This window comes from Schistocerca piceifrons, chromosome X (assembly GCF_021461385.2).
Source record: "Schistocerca piceifrons isolate TAMUIC-IGC-003096 chromosome X, iqSchPice1.1, whole genome shotgun sequence".
In the NCBI taxonomy this organism is placed as follows: Eukaryota; Metazoa; Arthropoda; class Insecta; order Orthoptera; family Acrididae; genus Schistocerca; species Schistocerca piceifrons.
Window position 1 is genome coordinate 446,534,285 of NC_060149.1, and position 21,651 is coordinate 446,555,935.

Here is a 21,651-nt window from a genome sequence, read left to right on the forward strand (position 1 = left end):
AGAGTTGCCACGCAGCTTGAGGAAAATGACTGTTCCACCAGAGGACAAAATTACTGAAGTGTGTTCTCCTCAGAGACAAAATTTTCTACAGGGTGCTTCCGTAAGAGCGTGCAACAATTTGACAGGACATGGAGGATGCTTCACTGAACAATTTGAGGTACGGGACCTGGATTCGGAGAAGCCAGCGTAAGGAGATAATGGGAATAAAATCACATTATGTGTCCTTTTTATTTACATTAGTTACAGTTAACTGCAAATACCATCACTGGCACAATGAACGCACCTGAACGCACCATTTGTGCTGTATCTTACAAAATCTGCTGAAACTGACGGCCATAAACCTCAGTGCAAGCATGACATCGGCGAACAAGATTCTGACGCACCCTGACAAATATCCCTTGTGTGTTTCGAATCACATCACAGGCAGCTACGATTATGGCAACTCATTTAATCTCCGTATCCGCTGGGGTCTCATACAAAAGTGACTTTCGATATCCCCACAGGAAATAATCAAGGGGTTTCAGGTTTGGTGGCCTCGCAGGCCATGGAATCGGACCTTCCCTACGAATCCAGGAAAGACAGCATTGAGATCGTTGCGGACATCCACATTGAAGTGAGGCAGTGCACTGTCATGTTGTATCCACATCCTCTCACGAACACCCAAGGGCACGTTCTCCAACAGCTCAGGTAGAACTCTTTGCACGAACCTCAAGTACAGGTGGCCATTCGGACGGCTAGATAGAAGATATGGCCCAATGAGATTGTCGCCTACAATGCCGGCCCTGATATTCACAGATTCTACTCTAGCTTGAGGGTTTTCCTCATCCCACTCATGGTCGTTCCTGCTGCTCGAAATACCACCACGATTAAATGAGACTTCGTTAGTAAGCAGGACGATTCAGGGGAAATCTGGTCAATCAATCCTTTGTTGGAGCAACCACTGACACAATGCGACTCTTGGTGCAAAGTCCGTCAGAAGCATTGCATGGTCTCCTTGTGTGTGATATGGGTGTAACTGTTGTTCGTGGAGCACTGGCCACACGCTGGTATGTGCAGCGCCTATTTCACGTACAATACGACCAGTACTTGCAGCCGGCCGCTGTGGCCGAGCGGTTCTAGGCACTTCAGTCCGGAACCGCGCTGCTGCTACGGTCACAGGCTTGAATCCTGCCTCGGGCATGGATAGGAGTAATGTCCTTAGGTTAGCTAGGTTTAAGTTGTTTTAAGTATAGGGGATTGATGACCTCTGATGTTAAGTCCCATAGTGCTTAGAGCCATTTGAACCATTTTGAAGTACTTGTAGTGGGGTCGGCTGCATCAAGTTCCAGCACCACCTCTTCAACATCGGGTGTGCGAGTGGTCCTCATGTCGCCAGGAACCTCGTTTCTTCTTTCCAGTGAACCAGTCTCCCGCATTCGTCGATCAATAGAAACAAACACTTGTCGTGGCGGATGACACCTTTTAGGAAATAGTTCCATATACAGCCTTTCAGCAGCGAGAGCATTGCAGCGTACTTCCCCATACACAAGGTGTATATCGGTGAGTTCTGGGAAACAGTACCGGTACTGCTCCATCGTATTGTGCTATATACCTCTGAGTAGCACTGAGTAATGAGTGGGTCTGTCGTTGATTCATAGCATGTTCTGTCATGGGACAATGTAAATACGATACAACAGAGCCACCTTATGAATAAGTAAACAAAACCTGCATCATGACTTCCTAATAATCAGGCTCATCCTCCTTCCTTCCTCGCAGGAAATAAAGAATGTACATCTAAATAAAGAGCACTGTACGTATAAACTTGTACGCATGTTAGTTGTAATTAAGCTGGAAAACAGTAATGCTAGACAAAGCGGTAGACAAGTTTACTTTCATATCTGCTTAAGCTGGCTTTTCCGGGCCCAGATTCCCTACCTCAAATTATTCAGTGGAGCATTCTCTATGTCCCGTTACATTTTTGCATGCTGTTACGGAAACACCCTGCAGATGCGGATGCACAGGTGACGTTAAGGAGCTATGCCGCCAACCCAAATATTACGAAAGAGTGCACGTGATTGTTTGCAGATGGCGCTGTCGTTTATCGAGTAATAAAGTCATCAAAAGATAAAAAAAAAATTGCAAAACGATTTAGAAAATATATCAGCGTTGTGTACATAGTTCCGCGTAGTCAGCGCGTACACAACTTTCCCAATAGAGCGCGCCCCGCTAAGCACAATAGAGTAGGCGCAGCGCTCGTCCGTCTTCGCACTACGAGATGGCGCTGTCATAGCGACGGACCAGATTCTGCTTGCGCCGATCCGCGTATTAATATGTAATGCAGCCAATGAGATTGCTGCTAACGTAGAACCTTTTCTCCTCGCGGATCACACTCGCGCAGTGATACCTGAACGCGCGAGTTATTATAACGAGTGTACAGATCTCCGATTAGTCAGTCTGCATTAGTCTGCGTAAGTCTGTAGTCAAGTTTCAGTTTGCGCCTAATAAGATTATCATATTCCTGTACATAGCCATGAAGAGAAATGTATAGACACTTTGTCAAGTATCAGAGATATGTGAGAATGAGATTAACGTACCAAGACCAACGGAACTTCAGATTGTCAATTGTAAACAGCATCCAGAATCAAGTTACGTAATGTCTGTTACTTATTATTTTAATAAATGTGTGTGAAAATTAATCAAGTTCTGTTTAAAGTTGGTCACCGTCAATCTGCTACTCTAAGCGTGCAAGTGGCATTTCTACCGTCTGACCTAACGGCAGAAGATAAACACGCCACGATAAGACCACGAGACATATTGATGACACTCGCCTACTTCGTTAGAGCGACAAGTCAAATAATCTGATGGTGTGTGTACCGAAGGTCTTACAGAACGCACACCACAATCTGAATGGTGTGAAAACAGGCAGTTGACCCTAAATAACGAAAAGTATGAGGTCATCCACATGAGTGCTAAAAGGAATTCGTTAAACTTCGGTTACACGATAAATCAGTCAAATCTAAAGGTCGTGAATTCAACTAAATACCAAGGAATTACAATGACGAACAACTTAAATTGGAAGGAAAACATAGAAAATGTTGTGGGGAAGACTAATCAAAGACTGCGTTTTATTGGCAGGACACTTAGAAAGAAAATGTAACATATCTACTAAGGAGACTGCCTACACTACGCTTGTCCGTCCTCTTTTTAGAATACTGTTGAGCGGTGTGGGATCCTTACCAGATAGGATTGACGGAGTATATTGAAAAATTTCAAAAAAAAAAATGGTTCAAATGGCTCTGAGCACTATGGGACTCAACTGCTGAGGTCATTAGTCCCCTAGAACTTAGAACTAGTTAAACCTAACTAACCTAAGGACATCACAAACATCCATGCCCGAGGCAGGGTTCGAACCTGCGACCGTAGCGGTCTTGCGGTTCCAGACTGCAGCGCCTTTAACCGCACGGCCACTTCGGCCGGAAAAAGTTCAAAGAAGGGTAGCACGTTTTGTATTATCGCGAAATATGAGAGTGAGTGTCACTGAAATGATACAGGATTTGGGCTGGACATCATTAAAAGAAAGGCGTTTCTCGTTGCGACGGAATCTTCTCACGAAATTCCAATCACCAACTTTCTCCTCCGAATGCGAAATTATTTTGTTGACACCGACCTACACAGGAAAAAACGATCACCACGATAAAATAAGGGAAATCAGAGCTCGTACGGAAAGATATAGATGTTCGTTCTTTCCGCGCGCTATACGAGATTGGAATAAAAGTGAATTGTGAAGGTGGTTCGATGAACCCTCTGCCAGGCACGTAAATGCGATTTGCAGAGTATCGATGTAGATGTAGATGTCGGAAAGAGGATAGACAGCGCCAGGACAACCGTCCGTTAAACGCCAACCGTCAGATGGCGACCCCAGTAACACGAAATGCTGTAAAAACGTAACCAGATATGGAGTGGAGATTACTGAGCACAGTGAATGGAACGCAACGAAAATTTTTGCTCGCACAGTAGCTCATGAGTCGGTCTGGACCTCTTATGTAGAAAGAGACTAAATTCTCTGTGCTATAGGTTACGTGGGGTAGGTGAGAATGACATGATGTCATTAGGGACAACATTACTCAGTTTTATCATCGGAACAAGAAGATTTTAGAGGCATATGGAAGTGTAGCACGTGTTTGCGGGTGGTACTGTGTGATCGTAGGACTTGACTTTTTGGATAAGTGTCACGCAAAAATTGACCTTCCACAGTGTACAATCCTATCCAGTGGAACATTGTTTCCATGACTACTGCAAGTGCTACACCGCCGCGGAATTCACCAGTTATTGTGGTGGTAGCAAATAAACTGCAGAGAAGTGCACTAAAGATCAGTGTGCATGATAAAGTATCAAGAGGTGCAGGAGTGTTAGTCGGGGGAGGTTGAGAACTGGCCTGCTAAGTGAAGTATTATGTGTTGTAGAGCCAGTGGAATGCAGTGATGCACTAGATAGTCACACTGTTTTTTACGTCGAAGTGTAGTATGCTTATAGGAAATTGACGATTATTATATGTTCCGGTGAGCATAGACAATTTTGGCATGTCAAAAGTTACACTAATTGCCAACTTAGATATCCTAGAAAAGGATGATCTTGTCAGGTCTGGTGAAGGACTTAGTCACAAGCAAACAGTTAATGCATCTACATCACGTGTAAAGGAGAGAGAGTGCAGCAATGGAAGCATTGTTACTACGATTTACAGATCTGTTTCATCCAAGTGGGCCATTGCCAGTGTTACAAGTCACACAACATAGAATAACAACGGGAAATACGGTCCAGTATACAGGAAACCATACAGAGCTGCAAAACACCTGCCACTAGGGTGACAAATCTTCCATAGTTCCCGGAATCTCCTGAATTACATTTGTTTAAAATCCTCTTGGCTTCCTTAGTGACTGTCTATTTCTCCCATATATAATCACTGATATTAGGATCAATATTTATTATTTCTTAATGGCAGCAAGAATATCAAAACGTAGCGGGTAAGCTAGCAATAGTTTTTCATATTGTCAAACATAACATCAGCTACAGAAGTATGGATTGTGGAAATACATATTTTTTCCATAACTCTAATTTGTAAACAAGTACCTGTAGATTACACACAATATATAAGTGCAAATTCGTGAAATTTTATTGTGATTATATTTGTGTATTACATGCCATGAAAACAATTTTTTTTGTTCAGATTAGATTAGAATCATTTTTCATTCCATAGACCAAAAATGAGGGGAGCCTCACAGGTGTGGAACTTGTCAGAAAATATATTATAACAAACATATTTAGAACACTTGAGTGTGATACTCATTTATGACTTGACATCACAATGAATCTTATTACGCACTTAAACACTCTAAAAACTTTTTCTCAGTTTGTGAAGTTATCCCAAAATATGATACTGTACTGTATGACATAGTGGAGTAAAAGTAAGCAAAGTATGGCAGTTTTTTTGCATTTATATTTCCATTGTCACCCGTTCCCATAAAATGCTATGCAGTTATGTGTTTGAAATTTATTGCGACCAAATCTCCCTTAAAATAACTTTAAAAACGTGGTCATATGACGGTCATCACCATTAAAACCATGATCACATCCTACTTGCAACCTATATTGGAGCAATTTGTCCACCAGCAGTTGGCTAATAGCATTACTGAACATAGTGATAGCCCATTGGGTACACCGGTCGTAATTGTCCCCAAAATATCACCAGACAGTACCTGGAAGTATAGAGTTTGCTGTGGTCACAGGTATCTGAATGCGAGAACTATCACTGATGCATATCGTATACCAAACATAACGGAGACTTTGGACAATGTAAGTCAGTGTAAATACTTTCCAAATACGGATTTAAAAAGTGGGTGTCACTAGTTGGAAATAGTCCCAGAAGACCAGCTTTAAATGATGGCTCTAGGAATGTACTAAAACCCCTATGCAGCTCTCCCATAGGGATGAGAAGGAAATTATTAGATTAGCTACAGAATGCATGGAGGTATTTAAACAATCATTCCTCCTGCGATCCACATGTGAATGGAATGGGAAAAAAAGTGGAATGGGGACTATCATCTGTCATGCAGTTCACAGTGATTTGCTGAGTATAGATGTAGATGTAGAAGACTGGCCCAATATCGTGTTTGCAGTCTCCTGGGATTGCTACAAATATTGTAGAATGCCATTTGGTTTCAAAAATGTGGTAGCCAGTTTGAAAATGTTGTTGAATGGAGTAATTAGAGCATTCAAACCAAAATAGTGCATTATTTATCATGTTGACATAATTGGGTTATCTAAAAACATGAGGGGGGGAGGGGGGGGGACGGGACGTGTACAACGATTGGAGGAGATCTTCAAGAGGCTCTATATAGCACATTTGATGCCGATGTTGGATGAATGCCACTTTATAGTGACTTACGTGTATTATCTGGGGTGCGTAATTAGTCAAGAAGGTGTGCAAACTGGTCCGTATTTAATTTCTACAGTACGTGATTTATTGCTGCCACAGACAGCAAAACAGCTTGAGTCATTCCTCCGCTTTTCAATTATCATCGCAAATTTCATTAAAGGTTTTGCCGAAATTGTTGAGTCATAAATGCGTTTGTTAAAGAAAGGAGCGACGTTCCACTGGTCCAGATGGTAAGTTAAAACAGAAGTTAAGGTCGAGTCCAGTATTGGTGTTCACAAACGTTTGTCATGTGATGCAAGCAGTTTGGCGATTGGATGTGTTCTAAGCCAAAGTGAGGATTGTATCGAACACCCAGTGGTGTACCCATAACCATGGCTAAATAAAGCAGAACAAACGTATTCTGCTGTGAATAAAGATGTATTGGCTGTCATCTACAGTATTATATACTTTTGCTGTTACCCCAACACAAGAAAATTTAAGGTAGTAACAGATTATGCAGCATTGAAGTGATTACTGGAGTTAAAAGTGCAGTCAAGTAGACTGACCTATTGGGCCCAGAAATTGAGTTTAAATAAGAGATAGTGCATAACCCAGGTAGAGAGCACGCCAATGTTGATGGCTGAAGTTGAAAAGTTAAGAGCATTATAAGCACCATGTAAGAGTGCAGCTGTGTGGCAGAATGCACAGACTAACTGTAAAGTATTTAGGACACTGCCGGCCGAAGTGGCCGAGCGGTTCTAGGCGCTTCAGTCTGGAACCACGCGACCGCTACGGTCGCAGGTTCGAATCCTGCCTTGGGCATGGATGTGTGTGATGTCCTTAGGTTAGTTAGGTTTAATTAATTCTAAGTTCTAGGGGACTGATGACCACAGCAGTTAAGTCCCATAGTGCTCAGAGCCATTTGAACCATTTAGGACACTGCCGCAGTTTGCAGTACATGAAGGCTTGCTGCGCAGACCGACGAAGTGCAGACCATAGATGCTGGTGCTTGCAGCTGTTGAGGACCGGTTACTGAGGCAAGAAGATGACCATGTTTTGTTAGGCTATGGGGGATGGAGACGTTTGACGTGAAGTTAAATAATTTTGACGCAAAACATGGAAACAAGACGTGGACCAAAATATTAGAAACTGTATATCATGCACACAGCGTGCATACCTCAGCCATCAATAGGTTCCACTACAGGGATTACTAGAAACATCCAAACCATTTGAAATGATGGGCCTTGATATTCTCAAACGATTCAGCTGAAAGCCAGGGGGTAACCGTTATATACTGACTATGATAGATCACTTCACACTATGCTGCAATGACTGCAAACACAAATCAAAAGGTGAATACAATAGCTCAGGTCATAGTGAAAAAAGGCCCTAAAATTTGTTGTTACTGGAACAATAATCACAGATCAGGGCACTAATTTTATGTCCAGTCTAATGAAACAGCTATGCCATTTACAATGCATTTGTAAGCTAGCCCTGCCCACACTCAATTGAATGGAAGAACAGAACGCATTCATCATACAATTTCAAATACGTTGAGTGCCAGGAATGCACACACTTCTTGAAATAGAAAGTTTTATTGTCTGTCGGACTAGGATGGTTCCAACTAGTGTGCAGGCATAGGGAGGTACAACTGTTTTGAGGTAAGACAGAAGTAGCCGAATGTCAGAGGCAAGTGTTGTAACCATACCTTTATTTTATGAAAGTGGGAGTGCATTGGGTTTACTCACTATTCGCACTGGAAGTGGTGATAGCAAACTGATATGAGCAAGGGCAGCTCAGAGGCATGGTAAGGATGGAGTTGCGAAATAATGGGATGCTAATCAATGATAAGAACTGTGGCATTCTAGGTGCAATGCTGCGTCTCCCTGTTACTGTCACTGGAACGACTTGTAAATCCGACACAACCTACATTGTATTGGCCAGGAAAGCAGCTAGATGCGTTGCCAGCCTAGAACCTAATTTTCCTAAATGTGACCTTAAAACCACACCTCCTAAATTCCATAGACGAATTCATACCACTACAAAAATGATGAATCACTGCGGAGCAGATATTTCAAAACATACAATAGTATTGCGAGAAACAGCGAAAGAGAATATTGATCATAGGTGTCACAGTTTGTAGCGCAGTGGTGGTTCTGGTGATGCTTTGTGTGGCCTACATCTGTCATAAGCAAAAAAGTGTACTCCCTCCTGAACCACCTATGCACCAAATACCTATAGAATTGTTCATTAATAAAAGTAAGAACATTTAAGAAACGGTTAGAGTAATGAATGGCTTGTAGCCCCACAAAAAGGAGCCACATGTGCTGACATCCAGAGAATATGGCGGCCAATCGAGGCACATAATAGTGGCCTCTGAGTACCCCAGAGCCAGAATGCGGTCCACAAAGTGCTTCTTCAGAACATAAAACACTCCCCTGCAACGATGGGGTCGAGCCCCATCTTCCATGAACCACATCTTGTCGAAATCAATAAATAGTAATTCCCATCATGCCCCTCAGCCAACCGTGCAGTTTGAACGGCCTAGCGCAAAACGTTCAGAAGTTATGACGATTTTATTTTATATATACACATCAAAAAAAGTTTTGCATCACCTCGGTTCAGAGAGTTCCAGAACCTGTACAGAAAATTGGAATAGAGGTCAAGATAAAAATCATTTCCGCTCTCTTTACTGCTCTTGAAAACCACATATTGCATGTTGTACCCCCATACAGCGAGACCTTCCGAGGTGGTGGTCCACACTGCTGTACACACCAGTACCTCTAATATTCAGAAGCACATATTCTTGCATGGATGCAAGCCTGGATGGGCGTTGTGGCACAGTATCCACAAGTTCATCAAGGCACTGTTGGTCCAGATTGTCCCACTCCTCAACGGTGATTAGGCGTAGATACGTAAGAGTGGTTTGTGGGTCACGTCGTCCATAAACAACCATTTTCAACCTCTCCCAGGAGTGTTCGATAGGGTTCATGTCTGGAGAATGAGCTCTAGTCAAGCGATGTCGATATGCTGAAGGAAGTCAGTTACAAGATGTGCACGATGGGGGCGCGAATTGTCGTCCACGAAGACAAATGCCTCGCCAATTGCTGCCGATATGGTTACACTATCGGTCGGAGGATGGCATTCACGTATCGTACAGCCGTTACGGCGCCTTCCATGACCACCAGCGGCGTACGTCGGCCCCACATGATGCCACCCCAAAACAGCAGGGAACCTCCACGTTGCTGCACTCGCTGGACAGTGTTTCTAAGGCGTTCAGCCTGACCGGGTTGCCTCCAAACATGTCTCCGATGATTGTCTGGTTGAAGGCATATGTGACACTCATCGGTGAAGAGAACGTGATAGCAATCATGAGTGGTCCATTCGGCTAGTTTTTGGGCTCATCTGTGCCACTTTGCACGGTGTCATTTTTACAAACATGGATCTCGCCATGGACGTCGGGAGTGAAGTTGTGCATCATGCAGCCTATTGCGCACAGTTTGAGCTGTAGCACGACGTCCATCGTCTGCAGGAAAAGCATTATTCAACATGGTGGCGTTGCTGTCAGGGCTCCTCCGAGTCATAATCCGTAGATATCGGTCATCCACCGCAGTAGTAGCCTGAGCGAGGCATGCCTTCGACAGTTCCCGTCTCTCTGTAACTCCTCCATGTCCGAACAACATCGCTTTAGTTCACTCCGAGACGCCTGGACACTTCACTTGTTGAGAGCCCTTCCTGGCCCAAAGTAACAATGCGGACGCGGTCGAACCACAGTATCGACCGTCTAGGCATGGTTGAACTACAGACAACACGAGCCGTCTATCTCCTTCGTGGTGGAATGACTGGAACTGATCGACTGTCAGACCCTCTCAGTCTCATAGAGGCTGCTCATGCATGGTTGATTACACCTTTGGGCGGGTTTAGTGAGATCTCTAAACAGTCAAAGGGACCGTGTCTGTGATACAATATCGACAGTTAACGTCTATCTTCAGGAGTTCTGGGAACTTGGGTGATGCAATTTTTTTTTTGATGTGTCTAGTTCAATAATTGTCACCCTGTATAATTACCGTACATCAGTAGTCATAATTACCAATGTTGGTAATCGATTGTCCATTTTTGCAGCCGTATCCGATTGATCTAAAAGCATATATTATTACAACAATGAATGAGAGTCGTATGGTACCATATTAAGGTCTATATTAACCCATATGACTCAAGGAGGAATGGTCAGTACTCAGGAATATAGCAGGAACGATCACTCTGAACATACCTAAACAGCGAAGAGCACTTTTTCATCTTCAATACTGTAAAACAAAGCCCTTCTACTGCAAGTTCTTTGCTTTCCATATTTCTGAGGGGTCATAGTATGGATCGAAAAAAATGTGCAGCAAGCATTGACTACACTTTAAGAGCTATGGGGATTAGTTCGTCTTCGCTACTGTACAACACATGTCTACTACTGACCGAGTGATCATAGACCTTTTAGTATGCATTTTAGAGTTCGTTTTGACTATATAGTTTTTTCTTCTTTTGGTCAGTACTATCTCCACCGAAAATATGGGAAATCAAGAGCTTGCAGCAGAAGAGATTTGTTTCATAGGGCAGAAGATGAAGAAGGGCTAATGGCTCTTGGGGAATGCATTTTAGAGCCAATGTTTACTACATTTCCTTGTTTCTGGTGATCTACATCTACATCTACGTGATTACTCTGCTATTCACAATAAAGTGCCTGGCAGAAGGTTCAATGAACCATCTTCAAGCTGTCTCTCTACCGTTCCACTCTCGAACGGCACGCGGAAAAAATGAGCGCTTAAATTTTTCTGTGAGAGCCCTGATTTCTCTTATTTTATCGTGATGATCTTTCCGCCCTACGTAGGTGGGTGCTAACAGAATGTTTTCGCAATCGGAGGAGAAAACTGGTGATTGAAATTTCACGAGAAGATCCCGTCGCAACGTAAAACGCCTTTGTTTTAATGATTGCCACTTCAATTCACGTATCATGTCTGAGACACTATCTCCTCTATTTCGCGATAATACAAAACGAGCTGCCCTTCTTTGTACTTTCTTGATGTTATCCGTCAGTCCCACCTGATGCTGATCCCACACCGCACAGCAATACTCCAGAATAGGTCGGACAATCGTGGTGTAAGCAGTCTCTTTAGTAGACCTGTTGCACCTTCTAAGTGTTCTACCAATAAATCGCAGTCTTTGATTTGCTCTACCCACAATATCATCTATGTGATCGTTCCAGTTTAGGTTATTTGTAATTGTAATCGTTCCTGTCGTATCTCTTAGTATCAACCATTGCTTCTGGGACGCCCTGTATATGCTTCTCACTATATTTTTACCATCACAAAGGAAAACGCGTATGTATTTTTTGCAACAGGGGAGACGGTACCAGCTGACGGCCATGTGCGTGTGACCTGTTGTGACTTTAGAAGCGGCCGCGGCCGAGCCGGTTTTGACAGCGGAGGAGGCAGGTAGGCCGAACCGGGCAGGACCCAATAGCCGCACTATTAGTGACAGAACAGCGCAAAGTAGTGTTTACTTGGACCAAAATCATTATTTGTGAATCAGTCATTTAAGATAGAGAAAAACTAAGACCAACAATAGAAAGGCGAGGAAATTTACGTGCAAATTCATATATCATGTATGTATGTAACATTAAATTTAAGGTTTAAGTATGTTTCGGAAGTTGTGATGTGTGAGTTTGAACCACGTCAAAGCAAGGGTTTAAATGATGGCGGCCATTTTTGGGAAGCCTTTTTGACACTTTCGAGTCCTTACGTTTGTTTCGGGTGGCTGTCGGTGTGATATCTGGAACAGACAGGACATATGAGTGGCAGTAGGTCACATTCCAAGTGAGTCGAAAGACTTTTAAGTATTGAATCATCGACTTGTGACAATCGCATGTAACACTGCAATATTTTTGAACTTAGAATATTTCGTGTTAGGCAGAGTGGTTGAGTGGTGGACTTGTGATACTCGTGTGTGTAGCTGGTGAATACTCTAAAATATTTCAACATGCGGACTTGGAAAATTTCGCATTAGGCGATCTAGGCTGATCGCTAAAATTTTTCTGCAGTTATTGTTTAGAGTGACCTGCACTCGTAATTTCGTTACATCGTAATTATGGAACTTTAACTTTAGACTTGTATTAAAGAAACTTTAATTATGTTCCCATGACTTTTTTCGGAAATTTGCATAAGTATGAGATTTAGTTGGGTTTCATTTAAGCCCTCGCTTAGACGATCATTATTTCAGTGATGAACGATTATTAACTGAGACATGAGCTACTTTATTTGAAATAGACTCAGTTTTGTTAAAATTTAAAGCACCGTGAGTAGTAAACATTATTTTCACCGCAAATTCCTGCCTGCATTTGTTTGTACTTGTCACTTAATTTTTTTGGGTTAATCCAACAGATGCGTTGGTTTGTATCTAGACTGTACCTTAGTCATCACTTAAAAATCTAACAAGACATTTCGGAGGTCCTGTCAACAGTGACTTTGTGATTTACAATTTATTATTCATGTAGTTGTTCCTGGGGGCTCACGAAATGTTCAATGTGGAAATGACGAGTTTTAGCTTCTCTATTCACTATGTACTATCCTCATTATTATTTCATTATGTTGGTCTCGTCTCAGAATATTTCATTCTCACTGAAGTATTATCGGCCATGTCACCTTTTGTGGGCTCGGTCAGGAATAGTTCAGAATTAACTGGTTCAGCAAGACAGTGCAGCATTGTGTGTGAAGCCAGTTCGGTTATTTGCAAGGAACTTACCGCCGATTGACCAGCAGTATCAGTGCGAGGCGACTGTCTGAGTGCCGACTTGCCAGTCGGAGTTGTAACTGATTACGCCAATCTGTACGCTGTATATCGCCATGCCGTATTTCACTGGAACATGAACAGGAGCAGCACAACAGTAGCAGTCATCAGCAGCAGCGGAGTCACAGGCATAACAGATAAGCTAGGTGTAGCAGCAGGCGCTTTATTTTAGACATTTTCAGCTCTCTTGCTAACAACTGAAATGGAGCAGGAAGGGAAAACATCGCCCAATGATTTCAAATCTGTAGCTAGTGTGACTGAGCCTGAGCCCGCACATGCAGGAAAAGGTAGTGTGACCACAAAAGAACCGTTTAGTTTGTTGATGAGCGGGTTGCGGTCTATGAAAACTATTTTCCAAAGTTCCATGTGGAGTTTAAGAAATGATAAGGGGTGCACAGACAGAATATCCGGTAGTATTAGCATTGCAGTGGAAACTTGTAGGACCATACTGTAAAGTGGTTTCAGAGATAAACCTAGGACAAAAGGTTTCAAATCAGGAGATTTTATTTCGAATCTACACTCAAGCGCCGAAGAAACTGGTATAGGCACGCGCATTCAAATACAGAGATACGTAAATAGGCAGGGTATGGCGCTGCGGTGGGCAACACCTATATAAGACAAGTGTTTGGAAAAGTTGTTAGATCGGTTACTGCAGCTACAACGGCAGATTATCAAGAGTTAAGTGAGTTTGAACGAGGTGTTATTGTCGGCGCAGAGCGATAGGACACAGCATCTCCGAGGTAGTGATGGAGTGGGGATTTTCCCCTACGACCATTTCACGAGTGTACCGTGAATATCAGGAATCTGACAGAACATCAAATCTCCGACATCCCTGGGACCGGAAAAAGATCCTGCAAGAACGGGATGAACGACGACTGAAGAGAATCGTTCAACGTGACAGAACTGCAACCCTTCCACAAATTGCTGCAGATTTCAATTCTGGGCCATCAACAAGTGTCAGCGTATGAGCCATTCAACGAAACATCATCGATATGAGCTTTCGGAGCCGAAGGTCCACTCGTGTACCCTTGATAACCGCACGACGCGAAGCTTTACGCCTGGTTTGTTGATCACTGGAAACATGTTGCCTGGGTGGACAAGTCTCGTTTGAAATTGTATCAATTTGATGGACGTGTACTGGTATGGAGACAACCTCATGAATCCACAGACCCTGCATGTCAGCAGGGGACTGTTCAAGCTGGTGGAGGTTCTGTAATGATGTGGGGCGTGTGCAGTTGGAGTGATATGGGACTCCTGATACGTCTACATACGGTTCTGACAGGTGACACGTACGTAAGCATCCTGTCTGATCACCTGCAGTCATTCATGTCCATTGTGCATTCCGACGGACTTGGGCAATTCCAGCAGGACAATGCGACACCCCACACATCCATAATTGCTACAGAGTGGCTCCAGGAACACTCTTCTGAGTTTAAACACTTTCGATTGCCACCAGACTTCCCAGACATGAACATTATTGAACATATGTGGGATCCCTTGCCACGTGTTGTTCAGAAGAGATCTCCAGCCCCTGGTACTCTTACGGATTTATGGACAGCCCTGCAGGATTCATGGTGTATATTCCCTCCAGCACTACTTTAGACGTTTTTCGAGTCCATGCCATATCTTGTTAAGGCAGTTCTGCGTGCTCGCGGGGGCCCTACAAGTTATTAGGCAGGTGTACCCATTTCTTTGGCTCTCCAGTTGTAGACAAGGTAGAACAAAATTTACCTTCAGAAATTGATGCAGGTGGGACTGAATTACTGGGGGAAGCGGATTCAAGTGGGAAGAAGTGTCATGCTGAGAATTCTGAGATGGAGCAGGCTCTGACTTAGGTAAATAAAGAGATTTTGGCTGGCAATGAGGAATCGAAATCTTGAGTGAGAGATGATGTGGTGGTTGAAGGTATCAGTTAGAAAATGTTGTCGAGGTTAATTATGAGATGTTTTCAATAGTAGTGAAGTCAGTGTTATATGTTTGGAGGCAATACAGCCTGAAATTAGTGTTCTTATAGGTGGGGATTTACAAGACGTTGCATGCTGCAGTGATATGGTTGAAATTAATCATGAGTAATGAGTGATCCTGTTTCAGACGTTTGTATTGGTTAGACAGTGGTTCCTGTATCAAATGTTTTTGGTGGTTATGTTCGTAATGTGCAGAATATAGCTGCAAATAATTTTGCTTTTGTGGGAGAAACTGTGCGTGGTAGACTGAGTACTAATGAGATATTGTCTGTTGCAGTGAATAGAGAAGTTAGCCAGACGACCAGTGGAACAAATAATTTAAAGTCATGTAGTGTTTCTGCAATCCGGAAACGAGGGTGATGCAGATACACAGTGGTAAATCATTCACAGGTTTAAGCGAATGCTATGCTGTAAATTTTCAAGATGCATGAATTGAATCTTTTGAGGAAGGTATGCGTGAGGAGTGGAAAGACTGATGGAGGGTTTTAGTCATTCCTCAGGGAAGTCATTGTCTTGTTCCGATCAGACCTAGGAAAAGAAAAGTGCACATCAAACTTTTTCTTAGGTAGTGTTTGGAAAAATCTTTGTGAATAGTGATTAGTGCGGGAGGGAAGGGGGGGGGGAAGCCTAAACAAGTTAGGTTTAATGATGGAGTTTTGAATGGACCGTTGTATGTAGGAGAAAGATTTACAATGAGGGAGATTTGGAAGGAACAGTTGAAAAAATTTGGACATCTTTTAAGGCCCTGTAATTCTGATATGAATAAGGGCCATCATCTTAGGCAGAACACGGAAAACTGAAATTTTTTTCACCTGGATGTAAACTGGGGATTGACTCAGGAAATAAATAGGTATAAGAGATGGGGTACTGACAACCAGGATAATGATAAGGGGAAGTTAAGAAATAATATATTTTGTAAGGAAGCAGAGTGATAGGAAGAAATTGATACTAGGGGTTATTTTATGAAGGTAATAGTGAGATTGTAAGTGTGTAATTGTTGAAGAAACGGTGCGGATTTGGTATCATTAATGTACAGCAAGGGAGTCAGAATCAGAATTCAGCTGTGATACCTGAGAGGATAAATGTGTGGTGTGATGGAACAAATCTATTTGTGAAAGACAAAATTAATAAATTGATTTAGCATACATTGAGCGGCAATGAAGTGAAACTGTGTCGATAATTGTGTGAGTGAAGAGGTTGTGCTGGCACATTTATTTATTGATGGTGTTCAGCAGTTAAATGATAATAAATAAATATTTGTTGGGGACAGCGATTTTAATATTTTCTAGGGAAGAATAAATGTGTTTGGTGACAAAACTTTGTATGTGGATAGGACAGTGGGTAATGTAAGTGAGGTTCACGATATTAATCATAGTGCCATTGGTCATGATGAAAGTAAGGTGATAATTTTTCGAACGATTAACGGTGAGCAGCAAATGATTATGGGTGACAGTGAATTGAGCAGTTATTGAATGTGTAGGGGCGCCGAGTGGAGACAGCTTTACATTGTCAGGATGGTGTTTGGAGCCTGCAGAGCGTCTTTCAGCACTAATAAAACATGTTTAGCAAGTTAATATTTATTCATTTACAGTTATTTATCTTCTCATCAGACTTGGTTGATACCTTGGGCCAGTGACACAGTGTAATTCTGAAGACTACTGTTGGTGGCTCAGCTGGCAAGGCTGCTGCTCCAGCAATTCACCTGAGATCTTGCAGATGGACGTCTGCAGTCTGCAGGCGAAGCCGTTGCGTGAGATTATGCTCTCACACAGAGTTAAAGAGTGTCGTCAGTCACATCCCGGAAGATGACAATCACCTGCGGTAACCCGTCAGGATGTACCAATTTGTCTGAAGTGTGGTCGGGTGATCCTGGCCTCTCTGGAAATGTAGGCTTTTGGCACCCAGAAGTGCTTGTAGCGAGAATCAGGAACAGAGGCACCAAATGGCCCTCTCAGCCAGCAGTGACAATAGTGTTAGTGAGACAAGCACTATGACATGTACTGTGTTGGAAGACCCTCAGTCTGACCATCAGTTACGTGATGAGAAGCTAATGTGGAGACCCACAAATGGCAAGTGGTGGTTACTGAGATACTATCGTCTTGGGAAGGGCAAGCAGCATGTTGACGAGAAGTGCTGGAAAATCTAATACATGGATGTTATTAGACAGTATTAACCATTTAATCAAGTGCTTCAGCACGAATGCCGTCAATCCTAACGACGACCTGCATTCAGAGCTGGAGAACTGCAGTTTTTATGGAGATGGGTGGGAGGCAGTGACGTGAGGCTCTGTTTGCTATGACTGATTGTGGCCTGCTTCCATACTAGTGGTCAGCGGTCCTTGTTCCACTATGTTTTCTTAACAGTTCGTTACAGGCTATTAACTGCACTGTCAAGTCTCTGATAAGTGTTATTGTGTCCGAGGTACAGCTTGTTGCTCCATGTAACAGGAGCTAACGAATATATCTCTGTCTTTCTCTCTCAGTGGATGTTTTCCTGGAAGTGTAACTTTTGCCTGGTGATGGGTATCAATGTAGCACCGTGTGCTCATGTTCAAGACCGACTTATAGTGTTGATTGTTTCTTTTGCTGCATAGCTACGTCACCACCTCTACCTGGTGTCTCCTGGACTGTGCTGGTGAGAACTTGCGAAAAATCTTAATTTATTCCCCTTTCCCACTCTGTGGTGTAACATTCCCCTTTTCTTAAAGAAATTCGTCCAGAATTTTACTTTCTCTATCCACTGCTAAACTAATATGTACATGTTTTTTATTTTCAATTTAATACAACTCTGTGTCCAATCTCTTTGTTACTTCTTGGTTTGAGCTGTGAGGCTCTTAATCTCAGTCTGTGTTAACATAACTAACGAACTCATCATTGTTTTTCTGGTCTGTTTTTCTACTACTATAAACTTTACAGTTTTTAGTAGTAATTCTTATCACTACTATGTATCCATTTGATGGGTGTTTGATGGATTGGTGATTCGTTTGAGTGGGACATTTTGCATTTTAAGCAGAAGTAAATTGCAGAAATAAGTAATAGAATCAGAATAACACTTTTTGTAGACACACTAACTGTTAATATACCATGTCTGTTTTACTGATGATAATGATTTACAAGCTGTAGCATTTCGTCAACTGAAATTCTTCCATTTTCTGGGATTACTGGTTCATCTAAAGAGTTTTGTTGAGGACGGTTAGGTTTTGTACAGGTAATGTGTGTAATGACTATTCTAGCCAATACAACACTGGCCGAGAAAAATAATTTATGTTGTTCTTGTGATTGTACCTGGCAGATGAAACACTGTTCTGGTTTTTTCACACTTGGTTCAGAGTTTTCATCCTTGTTGATTATCCGTTTCTGTAATAGTCGACAATCACAGTTTCTGGTGAAAGTGTAGAGTAAATCCTGTGGTCTCCAGTTTTTTGTAAATACAGTTGTGGGGCTAGCGCTGCCTTTTACAATCTGTTGCTTCCATTTTCCCAAGAAATAGTAGCATTTCATGTGCCTGTCTTTTAGTCTGAATTACCATGGCTGGAAAAATGGTAACAGTGTCCCTGATACAGATGTTTAGATCTGGCATGGACATTAGCATGCCCTTTTGGACATAAGGTTTTTTTTTCTAGCAATACTTACTGCCCTTTCCTGTATTGCAGTAGGTCATCTGCACATTGCCCAGTATTTTCCTGATTTTTCCAAAGCCTTAGTGTTGGCACAATTAGCCTCTGCAAATCTCGTCTTAAGCGTTCTGCGAATTATTTTACCGGTTCACCCTGCGTTCCTAATTTTGATTGACTTACATCAAAAAGTAACAGCATCTTCTCTCATACAGTCCTTTGTATAGCGAAAGATCTGCTCCTGTGTGAACTTATTGAATTATATACACTGATTACAAAACTTAAATAGGTATCCCAGTCTGTATGTTGGCTATTCATATAATGGCTTATCATTTTTGATACGCAGTGAATTTTTTCTGTCCATCCATTTGCTTCCGAACGGAACAGTCTGGTACATAACTTTGTGATTCGCAGTAAATGACACAACTGTTTCATCAGAACATAAAAAAGTTAGTCCCTTGATATGTGATATGCTTCTGGTATGCTAAATTTTAATAATCAGTTGTTTACCATTGCCTGTGTGATGCTGCTAGCTTTCTGATCCACAGTCGCGACCATTACTAGGTATCTCGAAAAGTGATCTATCACTGTGAGTACACATTTGTTACCAACTGGAATTGTGTTGAAATATCGTAACACATCAAATCCTACCATTTTAAACGGTTTTACAGCTTCTGGTAACCTCTGTAACTTTATTTTCTGATGACTTCATCTGCTCTTCGTGTAGATGATATGCTGATTTTGACACACTGTTATACATAACTGTATTGTGTTTTCCATTAAAATATCTCTGCAGCTCGTTTATCTGTCGTCCTCCCACCGTCATGACGTGATAATACAGGTTCATATTTCTGTTGTAATACTTAAGTTCTGAGAACCCGCGAGAATCTTGATGTGTGGACTGCACTTTGTGAACTTGCACAGAAAACCCTTGTGTGTTACAAACTGAGGTTGTCTTTTGAACAGTTGATTTTTTCTGTCAGCTTCTTGTGCCTCTTTCCACTCTGCTCGACTCTCATCGAATGCCTGTTGGGACTATGTGTTCATATGGTTTTCTCCTGGCTTGTGAACCGCTTCATAATCAAACTCACTCAATTTGAGTGCCCATCTTGTTAACTGACTTGAAGGATATTTTAGGTCTAACAAGCACTTCAAGGATTCATGATCTATTATTACTTTAAATTTACAACCATACAAATAAAAACGAAAATAAGAAATTCCATATATTACTGCAAACATCACTTTTTCATCTGCTGAGTAATGTCGTTCACCCTTGTTCAACTGTCTATATGCATATGCCACAGGGCATCTCATTCAATTAAAATTCTGACTCAGGATGCGGCGTAACACGCTGTTATTAGCAACACAGGAAAGTGTGAATTGCTTCTCGAAATAATCGGATATTAACACAGGATCTGCTATCAGTATTATCATCAATTTCTGAAAAGCTTCCTGACACTCTGCTGTCAATTGAAACTTAACTCTTTTCTGAAGTAACTGAGTTAATGGTTGTGCAAATTCAGCTAATCCCGGTACAAATTTTCGAAAATAGTTATGTAAGCCAAGAAATGATTGCAACTGTTTTGTTTTCTGTGATGTTGCAAACTCACACACAGCTGATGTGAGATGAGAATCCATATTTACTCTCTCTTGACTGATAATATTTTTGGTTGAGCAAAATGATACTGTCTTATTCTAAGAGTAAGATGGGCTGTCCTCAGTCTGCTGGAGACTTCGTCCAAGCTTTTAACACGCTCTTCTAAATTTCTTATATAAACTACTACATCGTCGTCAAGATACGCCGTACATATATTTGGTTTCAACTCACAAATTATTCCGTCTAAGAAGCATTAGATGGTAGCAGGAGCATTTTTTAATCCAAGTGGCATCCAGCAGTATTGATAAAGACCTGAGGGTGCTGTCAGTATTGTTTTAGGTCTATATTGATGATAATCACTTCTAAGGTCGATTGTCGAAAAATATTTACATTACACCAAATTGTCTAAGATTCGTGTGATGTTCGGGATTGGATATGCATCTGTTATAGTGTGTGGATTCAGAAAATGTTTGTGACAACAGAATCTGTACTTCTTGGTTCTATCCAATGACTTTTTCGGAACAATGACAATATTGGATGGATCAGGAACTATCACCATGTTCGATAATGCCTTCAGTTAGCTGTTGAACTACAAATTTATCTATCAGTGGTTTTAGGTGCTTTACTATTCTATGTTGCTTCTTGTAGACTGGTGTTCTATCTTCTGTTGGAATTTGATGTTGTGCTACAGGTGTTGCTGGCTAGAGGCCATCACATCTGAGATAAATAGTTCTGAGTATTTCAGCAACAATGTTCGCATGACTTCCCATTCACTGTGCTTCAAAGGACAAACTTTGGCACATGGTGCAGACGCATTGGTGGTTTGTTTGAGGTTATGATCATCTGTTGATGTATCGGTATCATCCACATGGACTATCTCAAAATTTGCTATTACTAATCCCTTCAGGAGACTTACGTCATCGATCCGAAAAATATCCAGGCTTACCAGAACTGTTTATGTTGCATACATGTGCTACACTTCTGCATGCAAAACAACGCTTTTCATCTTATGCTTCGCTGTTCTGCAGAAGCCCAATCACACATAATACTGGTTGTGCAATTTCGATATCCACAGTTATCCAAATCAACTTCCTTGTTCAAAAAATTTTCAAATGTGTGTGAAATCTTATGGGACTTAACTGCGAAGGTCATCAGTCCCTAAGCTTACACACTACTTAATCTAAATTATCCTAAGGACAAACACACACACACCCATGCCCGAGGGAGGACTCGAACCTCCGCCGGGACCAGCCGC